General features: G+C 35.0%; 1 protein-coding gene across 2 annotated transcripts in view; it reads left to right on the top strand.

Moving 5' to 3' along the window:
• Positions 1-1,232: 1,232 nt before the first annotated feature.
• LOC117166079 (uncharacterized) overlaps positions 1,233-12,500 on the top strand; it is an 84,033-nt gene continuing 72,765 nt past the window's right edge. The window contains exon 1 of one of the 2 annotated variants that reach the window (XM_076625982.1): positions 1,233-1,356. The gene's annotated coding sequence lies outside the window, so the exon portion shown is untranslated. The remainder of the gene's footprint in view (positions 1,357-12,500) is intronic. The other variant, XM_076625983.1, reaches the window with a different exon arrangement.

Here is a 12,500-nt window from a genome sequence, read left to right as displayed (position 1 = left end):
GATTTCACAATAAAGTAGTCCTTTCGTAACAACTTAATTTTATATCAAAACTCTGTGTTTGACGAGTATACTCGTCACGAAGAAATGGCAATATTTTGCGTTACGACGAGACCTGCAGTAATCAGATTTCACAATAAAGTAGTCCTTTCGTCACAACTTAATTTTATATTAAAACTCTGTGTTTGACGAGTATACTCGTCACGAAGAAATGGCAATATTTTGCGTTACGACGAGACCTGCAGTAATTATATTTCACAATAAAGTAGTCCTTTCGTAACAACTTAATTTTATATCATGTAAACCGAGATGGACTGAACGTATGACAGTTAACGTACGAAAGTATCGTGAATCATAATCGAAGAATATTTATAAAAGACACTTCAAACGCGAAGAGACGGGTTCCTCGAGAAGAAAAGAAAAACTATGCATTAACGTATTCCAAATTCATGAAAAAGAAAATCCTCCTGTGTGTGCCACCTCTTACGATTAATCGCGAAGAAAGCTCAATATTTCGTTCGCTTGGATTAAACAAAATGATATACATAAAAGCAAAGAAACCAACATCATTTCCTAACATTATCAATAACAATTAGTCTTTAGTCGAAAAGTTCCTTTCATTTTATGGGGAAATAACAGATAAACATTTTTTCTTTCGTACGATTTATTCCGCAGTAATAAAACAAATATACTACGCGTATATTACAATTCAATAAAAAAATATCCTGCATCCATTATTTCCTTATAAACCGAAAGAAACTCCTCGGACCGTGTAATATCTGGCAGCAGAAAATTCCACCCAAACGTTACGCTACGGTGTTTTCATCAGCGACAATCCACTAAAAAAGATCAAAATTTTCAATTTCACCGCTTACAGCGTCTTCTAGGAACACTGTTCAATATTGCGGATCGCTGCGAATAGAAGAGCCGACGCAGAAAAGAACGCGTAGCGTGTCCATTTACGCCTGGTTCGTACAAAGTGTGCAAAAGGTACGCACGAAGATCCGCCAGCTTCGACTCGCAATTGGACTATCAGTCGGAAAGTTTTTGCCGGCGCGGCCGCCTGCATAGGAAAATTTTCACCCGCCACGCTTAAGTGTAAGGAGCCGTGACTTTCTGTTTTGATCCGCTTGAACTGGTCGCGGCCACTAGTTCTGTCCTCGTCTCGGTATATTTGAGACACGGCTGGTGGGAGAAGGACGGAGAGGGAGTCGTAGGGCCAAGCAGAGTGGGATTTCGCGCGAGTGAGGAGAGAGGGATGGCGGAACTGTCAGTGCTACATCGGTTCTCTTCACGTAAGGACGAGCCACAGGGATCACCTGCGAATCACCTCTCGTCGGGACACCACTTCTCAGCCAGGTGAGCCTCTGCTCTTTTTCTTTCTCTCTTTCTCTCTTTCTCTCTCTCTCTCTCTCTTTCCCTTTTTTCCACGCTCGTCGCAAGATTAATCGTCGCGGATTCGCTTGCCCGCGAGTTGGATAATTTATGGCGTCTCTGGTGGATCGGTCGCTTTGTAAACACGAGTAGGTATTTTGTCCGGCTCAGGAGATTAATCGTTCGACCGGCAGCGAGCTGAGTTTTGTCAGGCGAGGGGAAGGTTTTAAGGGCCCGGAGATTTTCCCCAGGTTATGATTACATCGGAAATTTAGTCCGAGGTCTGCGGAATTTGGGAATTTGTCATCTCCGCGCCGCTTGATAGATCGTAGCTTGGCCATTGAATGTGCAGATACACTGGCTGCCGTGACTGCACTGGCTCGCCAAAGCCGTACAAAGCTTCTACGGCTGCCACTCTACGTGCGACAGATTTTCGCGTTTCATTAGGCTACGTAGGCAAAGTTCGAAATAAATCTGAGAACGAACGTAGAAACTGCAGGATATTTATTGCTGCAAACCGTATTTCGTATGGCAATTAGTATACAGCATGAATAACCGGCTGAAGCGTGTAAGTGTTAGACATCGTAAGTGATCGCGTCGAATACCGAGGTTTGTTAATACAACGTACAGTTCATTGTTTAAACGCTCGTGTGCTCTCTACGATTGTACTAAATGTATATTAAACAAACGTGATTAATATATACGTCTACACATATATATTTCCACATTTGTGTGAAACGTCTTGGATCGAAATGAAAAAAAAAGAACAATCATGAAAATCGTCGATTTTCCCAACAATATTAAAAAAAATTGCAAAACGTCTGATGTAACAGCTACGTTAGAAATACGGACCTAATATGAAAATTATAAGTATAGTATAGTATTGGAAAGAACTTATTTAATGTTCGCGTGTATGCGTGTTGATATAATACCTCAACCGGTTTCAAGATACGATTATATCGTGCTTAACTGCACATTTCGGTTATACTGACACTCTTATGGCGGCAATCGTGCATTTTAAATCGACTCTAGACTTTATTGCGCTAATATTATGTCATATTACGTTAGAAGATATTCGTACAATATTTCTGGTTAAACTGAAAAACTAAGAAAACGAATGACACAAACGAGATATTTGAACAATAGCAGGGGTGTTCACCTGAGAACTGCAAAGAAGGTTTTACACGTCTCTGTGGAGTGGCTGTCTTTATCGAATACTATAGTGGACTATTTATTATAGTGGAATTTTTTTTTTTTTTTTTTGGAAATGTCCACTGTACGGAACAATGCGAGTACAGCGCTGTAAATGGCTGTGCAATGCGCTGATCGTGTCGTTCCTGCACTCCAATTCACTCGAGCGATCTTCATGAACGCACATTGTAAATGCACTTACGTTGTTCTCCGAGACGAGTCTGGCTTTAGTTCCTCGAAAATTACGAAATGTAATATATTCTACCTGTAATCATTGATTTTAACGGCACATTTGATGCAGGTAAAAATCTCTGCGAACGAGACGTGTGTCGAGCAATTATATTTAAATATACATTTGCAGAGAAGTTGGAACTTCTGCTTTGAAAGAAATTTCGGACAAAAGTTCACACATTTGTAATTAATATATGCAGTATATGTCTTTGTGGTTGATTATTATATTGTGTATATTAACTGATTAATTAATACACACAATATCAACATGTAAGGCTGATTGTTATATACAATGTATATACAGCATCAACTTTTATGTTTGATTATTGTATTATATATATATATTAATTATACAACAAGGTTAATTAACGTGCACAATATCAACCTGTAAGGTTGATTGTAGTATACAATGTTTGAATATTGTATTATATATATTAATTATACAACAAGATTAATTAACGTGTACAATATCAACCTGTAAGGTTGATTGTTGTATACAATGTATACATTATCAACTGATTAATTAATACACACAATATCAACCTTTAAGGTTTATTGTTATATACAATGTATACAGTATCAACATTTGTGTTTGATTATTGTATTATATGTATATTAATTATACAACAAGATAAATTAACGTGTACAATATCAACCTGCAAGGTTGATTGTTGTATACAATGTATACGGCATCAACTTTTATGTTTGATTATTGTATTATATATATATATATATATATATATATATATATATATATATTAATTGTACAACAAGATTAATTAATGTGCCCAATATCAACCTGCAAGGTTGATTGTTGTATACAATGTATGCAGTATCAACTTTTATGTTACGGTATCAACTGATTAATTAATACACACAATATCAACCTGTAAGGTTGATTGTTATATACAACGCATACAATATCAACATTTATGTTTGTTTATTGTATTATATATATTAATTAACGTGTACAATATCAACCTGCAAGGTTGATTGCTGTATACAATGTATACAGTATCAACTTTTATGCCACAGTATCAACTGATTAATTAATATACACAATATCAACCTGTAAGATTGATTGTTATATACGACGCATACAGTATCAACATTTATGTTTGATTATTGTATTATATATGTTAATTAACGTGTACAATATCAACCTGCAAGGTTGATTGCTGTATACAATGTATACAGTATTAACTTTTATGCCACAGTGTCAACTGATTAATTAATATACACAATATCAACCTGTAAGGTTGATTGTTATATACAACGCATACAATATCAGCATTTATGTTTGATTACTGTATTAAATATATTAATTAACGTGTACAATAGCAAGTTTTCAGGTTTTTTTATTGCATTGCAAATATTAATTACGCGATATATGGAATATCAACCTTTGATATTTACATTCAATAATTATATTGTATACAATATGGATATAATGCAATACTAATAAATAAATAAATAAATAAATACAATAGAATACAGTACGATATAATAATCAAACTTAAATGTTGATTATAAATGAACATCGGAAACTTCTTTTCGCTATTGATGAATTAATATTAACAATACACTTTCTTTATTACTCGTGAATATTTCAAAGTGACAAATGTGGAAAGTGTTGTGCGATATTTTATGCAAGGAAAGAAATATTTCCTGCCACTGTAAGAAATATCTGATTACATTTCGTATGCATCCTAATAATATCTTTATTACCTGAAATTCCAAGATAACAGCCGGTCTAATTTATTTACTAAGAGAATGAAACTTTCTACTAAAAACGGCGTTCCATTTGCATAAAATGTATATAGAACACACCATGTTTCGTGTACACTTATTATACGCGAACGAATCTACGAGCTATCGGTGCGCTCCAATTCCCTTGAACAATTCTCTCAGACTCTGTATCGCTTTTTTCTTTTTTTTTTCTTTTTTTTTTCAATGACAATTATGGCTTTAATAATCCCTTGTTTCTATAAAACGCTTCTATAAAGTCAGCCAGAAAATTAATTTTCAATTATGCGTACAAATATTCCCAGTAACTTAGTTACCAACCCAATAGAATTGAACTAGTGAAACATACCATTTAAGCTCAATCTTCGTCTTGGAATTACAATGTTACTAGACTTGACTGAAATCGTTTTTAAATCATCCACGACTCAATCACTGAAATCATAGCAGCTGATGGTGAAAACTTATTCCAAGGTATAGAGAAATTTCAGTGGAGAATCTTGACGATAGTACGCAGAACACGGAGATTACGGTCACTTGATAATTAGCATACCGTGCATTTGCATATTATGTACATGCTTCCTAATGTTGTTATTATTAGACTTTTATGCAAATTCCTATGTTCGTGAATTGAATTAAAGAAGCGAAATCTAAGCAGAAACATGAACAGATACGCGCAAAATATTATTATGCATATCGTGTGTGTGTGTGTGTACACTGTGTGCATTGTTGTTATTCCTTTAAATTTCCCATAAATGCATAAACCGCTGTTTTCACTCTGATCGTTACATTCCTCTGATCCTTTCAAACAGATTTGTAAAAACCCAATGTGTACCAAAGCGCTAAGCTCTTTATCAATTCTTCGCATTATGATCTTTTCAATGGCTGCGCACGTTAGCATCGGCTTACTCGCTGATTTTACACGGTGTCAAGTGCAAAACGTTGAAATATCGCATACGACTGATAACAATCTATCCGAGAGAATTGAAATCACTGGGAAAGATAAACAAGGTCAAAGATAAGCTTAGATAGGAATAAAGTGGAAACACGGTGGCATAGATTAAACAAACGTGCAATTAGTTAACTAAGGATCGATGGTAAGCCAGGTATGATAAATATACGAATGAAATAAATAATATAACGAATAAATGAAGAATAATATAATGGAAAGTACAGCTAAAACGAAAGTTTGTCTTATTACGAAAATATTTTCCTTTATCGAGCCTTTAATTAATTTCTTGTAATTTAGATTTTTATCAAGTGGAAATATAAATTGCCATTACGAATTAACAATTTTTATTTAAACGCTGAAAATCATAGTTATGATACTAGCTGTAAACGTCTAATTTATTATTGGGATTCGATAGCGGAACAGCCTTTGGGGCTGAATCACCTAAATTACCTGTGTTTCATGTTCCTACCTGAACATAATTCTCCTCGTACGCTATAAAATCAAATTTATTATCACGTCGTATTATACGATACGGTGAATTTTGTATTCGAAACCGGGTTTCTCCAATCGAATTAATCCGTTGAAACTATCGAAAGTGTAGAAATTCGAGCAATTTTTCCGACAATACACAACGCAGCTAATTTCGCAATCAGGAAAAGGCAAGGCGGATATAACGAAACTTTGTCGAAAATTTTCTACAATTTCACAAATTTCGCAGCTAAGGCCCACCGACCAGGTGCAGTTTTTATTCAAGAAAATCGCTGAAACGTCATTTTCAAAATGACCTACAACATTTTTGAGCGTGAAATTGACAGGGAATAGACAAGTGACGTTACCCTACAAAGAGACGAGTACATACAGTGACCCACGAAAGTACGAACACTTAGAAAATTCTTTCTGTGAATTTATTACGCTTGTTGTAGGAAACATTGTCAAATTTCGCTCACACGTACATTCTAATAAAACACGATGATCGTATTGGTAAATTAAAGAAAAGAATCCTAAAATGTACGGCACATCCGTTTGAAATGTATACGCGTGGTTATTTCTGTAAGCATCTGAAATGGGGAAAAAAGTTTCGGCTGAAAGTTGCTTGACTTCATAAGAGAAACCTAATAAGATACTTCAATTTTCTTTTTTTTTTTTTTTTTTTTTTGAATTCTTGTTTAAGAAGATTTCAATGGGAACGTGACTTTTTTATATTTTTTTTTAAGCACCATTTCTCTAAAGGAAGATGTTAAGGTACCTGATGTTAAGGTCGAAGAACGACTAGTTAAAAAGATATTTTAACTTTAAAATATAATGTAAAATATAACTTTAAAATATAATTTAAAATATAACTTTAAAATATAGACAAAAGCATCGGGTTGTATTTCCTTGGCTAAATGTTTTAAACTGATCATTGTTCGACCTTCGTATCTTTCTCCAAGTGTCTTAATACCTTTTTTCTAGGGAATTGTAAAGTGTAACAAATGATACACGTATAGTTGCATTTAAGAAAGTTACGTTGGTATTGAAATCTCTTTATGTTAGGAATATTTCGAAAAAATCGAAATGTCTTATCGAGTTTGTGTTCCGATACTTGTTTCAGATTGACTTCGTGTTTCTGATACTTCGAGAAACAGTGTCACGTGTATGCACTTAAAACGGACATACTGTATACTGAATGTACGATATATTTATTACGAATAATAAGTATAATACATCGATTAATGAGTGAGATAATATTTAGATCTGGTTAGTAATTACACGGTTAAAATGATTATTCATGTTGTAGGAAATGATTTTATGATCTCTAGAAAATACGTGTTCGCGGTAAATATCTTGTATCCGCTATGTCCATATCCAAATTTGTTCTAAACTCTGGCCACGCAACTATAATAATCGTATTCCACTAAAACGTAAATGAAGTTGCAAAAAATTTTTCATATATCCATAAAAGTTTGCTTCATGATATGTGTTGAGATACTTTAATGAAACAGCGTATGGTTGCAAGCCAATATAAACTTTATGAACGAATATAATTACACGTTGTAATTAAAACTTTGTTTTTTCTGCTATGATAACGAATTAAAAGATGAAACGTCGACAGTTTGTCGATAAAAAGCATTTTATCGGATTTCTTGTTCTTTTACTCTTTGCGGTTCAATCGATTTCTTTCCTTTTAAGGAAGAAAAACAAGGAACTGTTGGAGACTAGTCTGATACAACAAATCATAGTATAGCCAGACAAACGATAAACAGAGTACGCGCCATCCTTCGCCACCCTTGTACAGAAACGTCTGTACGAAAGAAGCCAAATGACTCACGCTCGTTTCAACGATCCTCTCGAGCGGATTCGCGCGATTAACATTCGTGAACTCCGAGAGAGTTCAAGAATATTCAGTGTCCACAAAAAGCAAGTGACTAAATTTTGGTATCATTTAGTAGTAGTTTCATATGACTACAAAAGGTATTGAGACGATATTCTGTATATTTGTTACTTTATTGTTCTACTAATTAATTAGATGCAATTTTCATAGTAGTTTCGTATAACTACGAAGAGTATTGGTACGCTATTCTGCATATTTATGAAATTTTTTAATTTCATACCATTTAGTAGTAGTTTCATATGACTACAAAAGGTATTGAGACGATATTCTGTATATTTGTTACTTTATTGTTCTACTAATTAATTAGATGCAATTTTCATAGTAGTTTCATATAACTACGAAGAGTATTGGTACGCTATTCTGCATATTTGTGAAATTTTTTAATTTCATACCATTTAGTAGTAGTTTCATATGACTACAAAAGGTATTGAGACGATATTCTGTATATTTGTTACTTTATTGTTCTACTAATTAATTAGATGCAATTTTCATAGTAGTTTCATATAACTACGAAGAGTATTGGTACGCTATTCCGCATATTTATGAAATTTTTTAATTTCATACCATTTAGTAGTAGTTTCATATGACTACAAAAGGTATTGAGACGATATTCTGTATATTTGTTACTTTATTGTTCTACTAATTAATTAGATGCAATTTTCATAGTAGTTTCATATAACTACGAAGAGTATTGGTACGCTATTCTGCATATTTGTGAAATTTTTTAATTTCGTATCATTTAGTAGTAGTTTCATATGACTACAAAAGGTATTGACAGGATATTCTGCATATTTGTTACCATATTGTTCTATTAATTCATTAGATCTAATTTTCATAGTAGTTTCGTATGACTACAAGGAGTATTGGTACGTTATTCTGTATACTTATTACGTATGTAAATTTCACAGAATTTAGTAGTAGTTTCACGTGACTACAAAAGGTATTGACAGGATATTCTGCATATTTGTTACCATATTCTACTAATTCATTAGATCCAATTTTTGTAATAGTTTCGTATGACTGTGAGGAGTATTGGCACGCTGTTCTGCATACTTGTGAAACTCTTTAATTTCGTATCATTTAGTAGTAGTTTCACGTGACTACAAAAGGTATTGACACGCTATTTCGTATATTTATCCCTCATTGTTGTACCAATTAATTAGATGCAAATTTTCATAGCAGCTTCATATGACTAGAAAAAGTATTGACAGGCTATTTTGTATATTTATTTCCTTATTGTTCTACTAATTAATTAGATCCAATTTTCATTATAGTTTCGTATGACTACAAGAAGTATTGGCACGTTATTCTGCATATTTATTACGCATATAAATTTCATATAATTTAGTAGTAGTTTCATATGACTACAAATGGTATTGATAGGCTATTTTGTATATTTGTTATCATATTGTTCTACTAATTAATTAGATCTAATGTTCATAGTAGTTTCGTATGACTACAAGGAGTATTGGCACGTTATTCTGCATATTTATTACGCATATAAATTTCATATAATTTAGTAGTAGTTTCATATGACTACAAATGGTATCGATAGGCTATTTTGTATATTTGTTACCTTATTATTCTACTAATTAATTAGATCCAATTTTGAAATTTCGTATCATTCAGTAGCAGTTTCATATGACTACAAAAATTTGATACTATGAGAACCCAATGCAAATCCTGTTTATATTAGCAGAATTCTTATATATTCAGATATTCCTATTATATTTTCCAAATTTCGACTGAAGAACAATTTTTCACTGTTCATCCTTTATACCTACATTATAATTTATTTGTAATTTCATCTATGTGTAACGAATGACAGACATTTAAAAAATACAGATTTTAAAAATATGATTAAAAAAAACATACATTCGAATCGCTCGAACATGCCAACATTGAACAGAAAATGCACAACAATGAAGGTGGTTTCCATTGTATTAACCCTCAATTGTCACACTTGTTTTACGAATCTCGGTTGTCACACTGCATCACCCGAGACCTATTCGATTTTCGAATAGCTGTCGTTCAAAAAATATCACTGATATCGAATCGAAAAAATTCGCCAATGTAGTTTGGACGTCGAATATGTTTTGCTAAAACAGGGTTAACAAACGAAGTGACATCACTCTCAAAAAAAAAAAAAAAATCATTCCCACTGTATGTTTCTAAAAAAAAAAACATTTTTACGAAAACAAGCTATAACTTCTTTATATTTTAACGTTTCTCGCCAAAAAATTTGAGACGATGCTTTCGAGGCGTATTACTCCGACGAAATGCATAGTTTGCCAGTGCACGTTACAGAAAAGATATCTACTTCAATTTTTCATCAAGAAGAGCAGCTGCTGAATAAGGAAAATGCTGCAATTATACGAGAAAATCAATTTATTCGTAAACTCAGGTAGAACAATCTTCCTTTTTTTTTTTCTATATGTCGATTTACATGTGAAAAAATATATTTCATGACTTCATCAATTCGTCCCTAGTAAATGCACAAGAGTACGTAAAATTTTCACGCAAATAAAATACGTCATTGCATCAAGAAGTACGTCTTTGTCGCACTTGGCTCAACACGGTGCATTACTATAACTTTAGAGAGTCGTCAGACGCAAGCTGACGGGATTCTTAGCAGCGCAATCATCGGGCATTATAAAAAAGACACTTGGAATGAATGGTAAATTGCACGCGTAGATTCCATTATAAACGACGCCTCGAAGACGTGTCTCTGCAAAGTAAGACTGTGGGTCATTTAAGACCCGTAATCACATCCGTAGGTTAAGAGAAACTTTTTACATCAGTTTGATCCTTCTGCGTTGCGAATTCCATACAGCAAGCAATTCCTACAACGTGGAACGTATCTCCCGCGTTGAATCGGGTCCCATCGTGTTTGCGTTAATTTGCCATAACTCGAAAGCGTCGAAAATACATCGGCTCGTCCCACCAGTAACGCGGTCGTTGGTCTACGCTACGTTAGTTTGATGGGAACTAACCGACTACTTTTATTCTTGTTTATTTTATTACCAATTATCATTGTGACGAATTTTCTCGTATTTTTACAAGTCGCTGTGCTTCTCTATCAACTTTGCACTCTATGCCGAGTGTGACTCGACATCAGGTTTTATCTCAGCAGCTCCTTTATCGAGGTCCGCTCGACATTCTTTCATGTGCAAATCAATAGACGTCCTAGGAAAGCAGGATTGCATCCTGGAAATAGTTTCAAGATATATCGTACGCTTAAAAATCAGAAAATACAACAACAGTGTGAATGAAACTGGTATTTAAGTGAATTCATTTAAATTGTCTTGTTTTTTAGTTGCAGTAAATTTCAAATAAAACACTCAGAAGCGTCGGCAGCTGCTGCTAACGAAATCGAAATAGAATTTGAACCGAACTTGTTTTATTACTATTATTATTTCATTTGTACTTTGCAATTTGTCCAGCTGGACATTTGGTAAATTTGTCTGACTTGAGACCGGACTTGTGGACCGAAGCATCTGTCGTTCCCGGAAAAGCGTGTTACTCGTGGCATGAGCCGATACTTGCGGACGACAGTGCACCTGCGATATACTGCGATATAGTCGCGCGGTATATCACGCGCGCGCGTTTAATCGCCGAAGTGGACAAAGCGAGCCGCCCAAGTATCGCATCGCATCGCGGTTAATTAAAGACGATGCAACGAGCACGAGGGGAACGGGAGAGGGGCGCGGCTGAAAAGAACCGGAGAGCTACGTCCGGCGCGCGCCACCGAAGAGAATCGCGTCTGCCACACGTCTGCTTTGTGCTCGAGCCATGATGAAAGATAGGAAGGCTGGCTGCCTCGAATGACCAAGCCAGCGTCTCAGGACGCGGCTATCTAAGTAATTGCACGCGTTACGTGTCGAACGATCGACCGTTAAATCATCATCATCATCGCGCGTTTCGTACATACTTTCCACGAATTTTCCTTTGTTCACTGGCTTGTCCAATCGCAGTTGCGTATTATACACTTGTTCGATCGTCGAATTGCAACCACTGGAAACTTTCGGTGTCTCTTTTAACCTATTAGCCTATTAATCGGTTTTTTGTCGCCGCGGCTTACCGTCCGATAGCCTATTAGTCGGCTTTTTGTCGCCGATGCTAACCGACCGATAGCCTATTAGTCGGCTTTTTGTCGACAACAATTTTTCTCATTGTTTGGACAGTAATTTGTTATTTGGTACTAAAGAACTTTGCTCAGTTGCGTCAGTTGCGTTGCTTTGTAAGCTCTCACAGTTTTATACGAATTTGAAAAACGTACCGTTCGCGATGAACGAAAAGAATGGCATTGGAGAGTCTGAACCGAAACAGAGCCGGCGCCACGGAGAATCTGCGCCTGAGATGCCGGTCGGACGTGCGTGTGCTGTTGAATCGCTAGCGGTCGGTAAAGTGTTAGAGTGCGTTTGACGAGTATACGCGTTGCAGGGAAACTTTGTTTCGACGCGTCTCGCGTGTACACCGGTCGTGTGAAATAAAAAGATCGTTTACTGTAAAACATTTACTGTAAAAGCTCCAGATTTTAGTAAGAAGAGATAAAAGTTTGTTATTTAGTGGTTAAAAGTATTGTGTATTTTTATGCAGAAAAATTGGATTATTTAGTACATTGTTTATTTTCTGTGTAAC

This window comes from Bombus vancouverensis, chromosome 17, assembly GCF_051014615.1.
Source record: "Bombus vancouverensis nearcticus chromosome 17, iyBomVanc1_principal, whole genome shotgun sequence".
NCBI lineage: Eukaryota > Metazoa > Arthropoda > Insecta > Hymenoptera > Apidae > Bombus > Bombus vancouverensis.
This window is presented reverse-complemented; position numbering and strand designations above follow the sequence as displayed.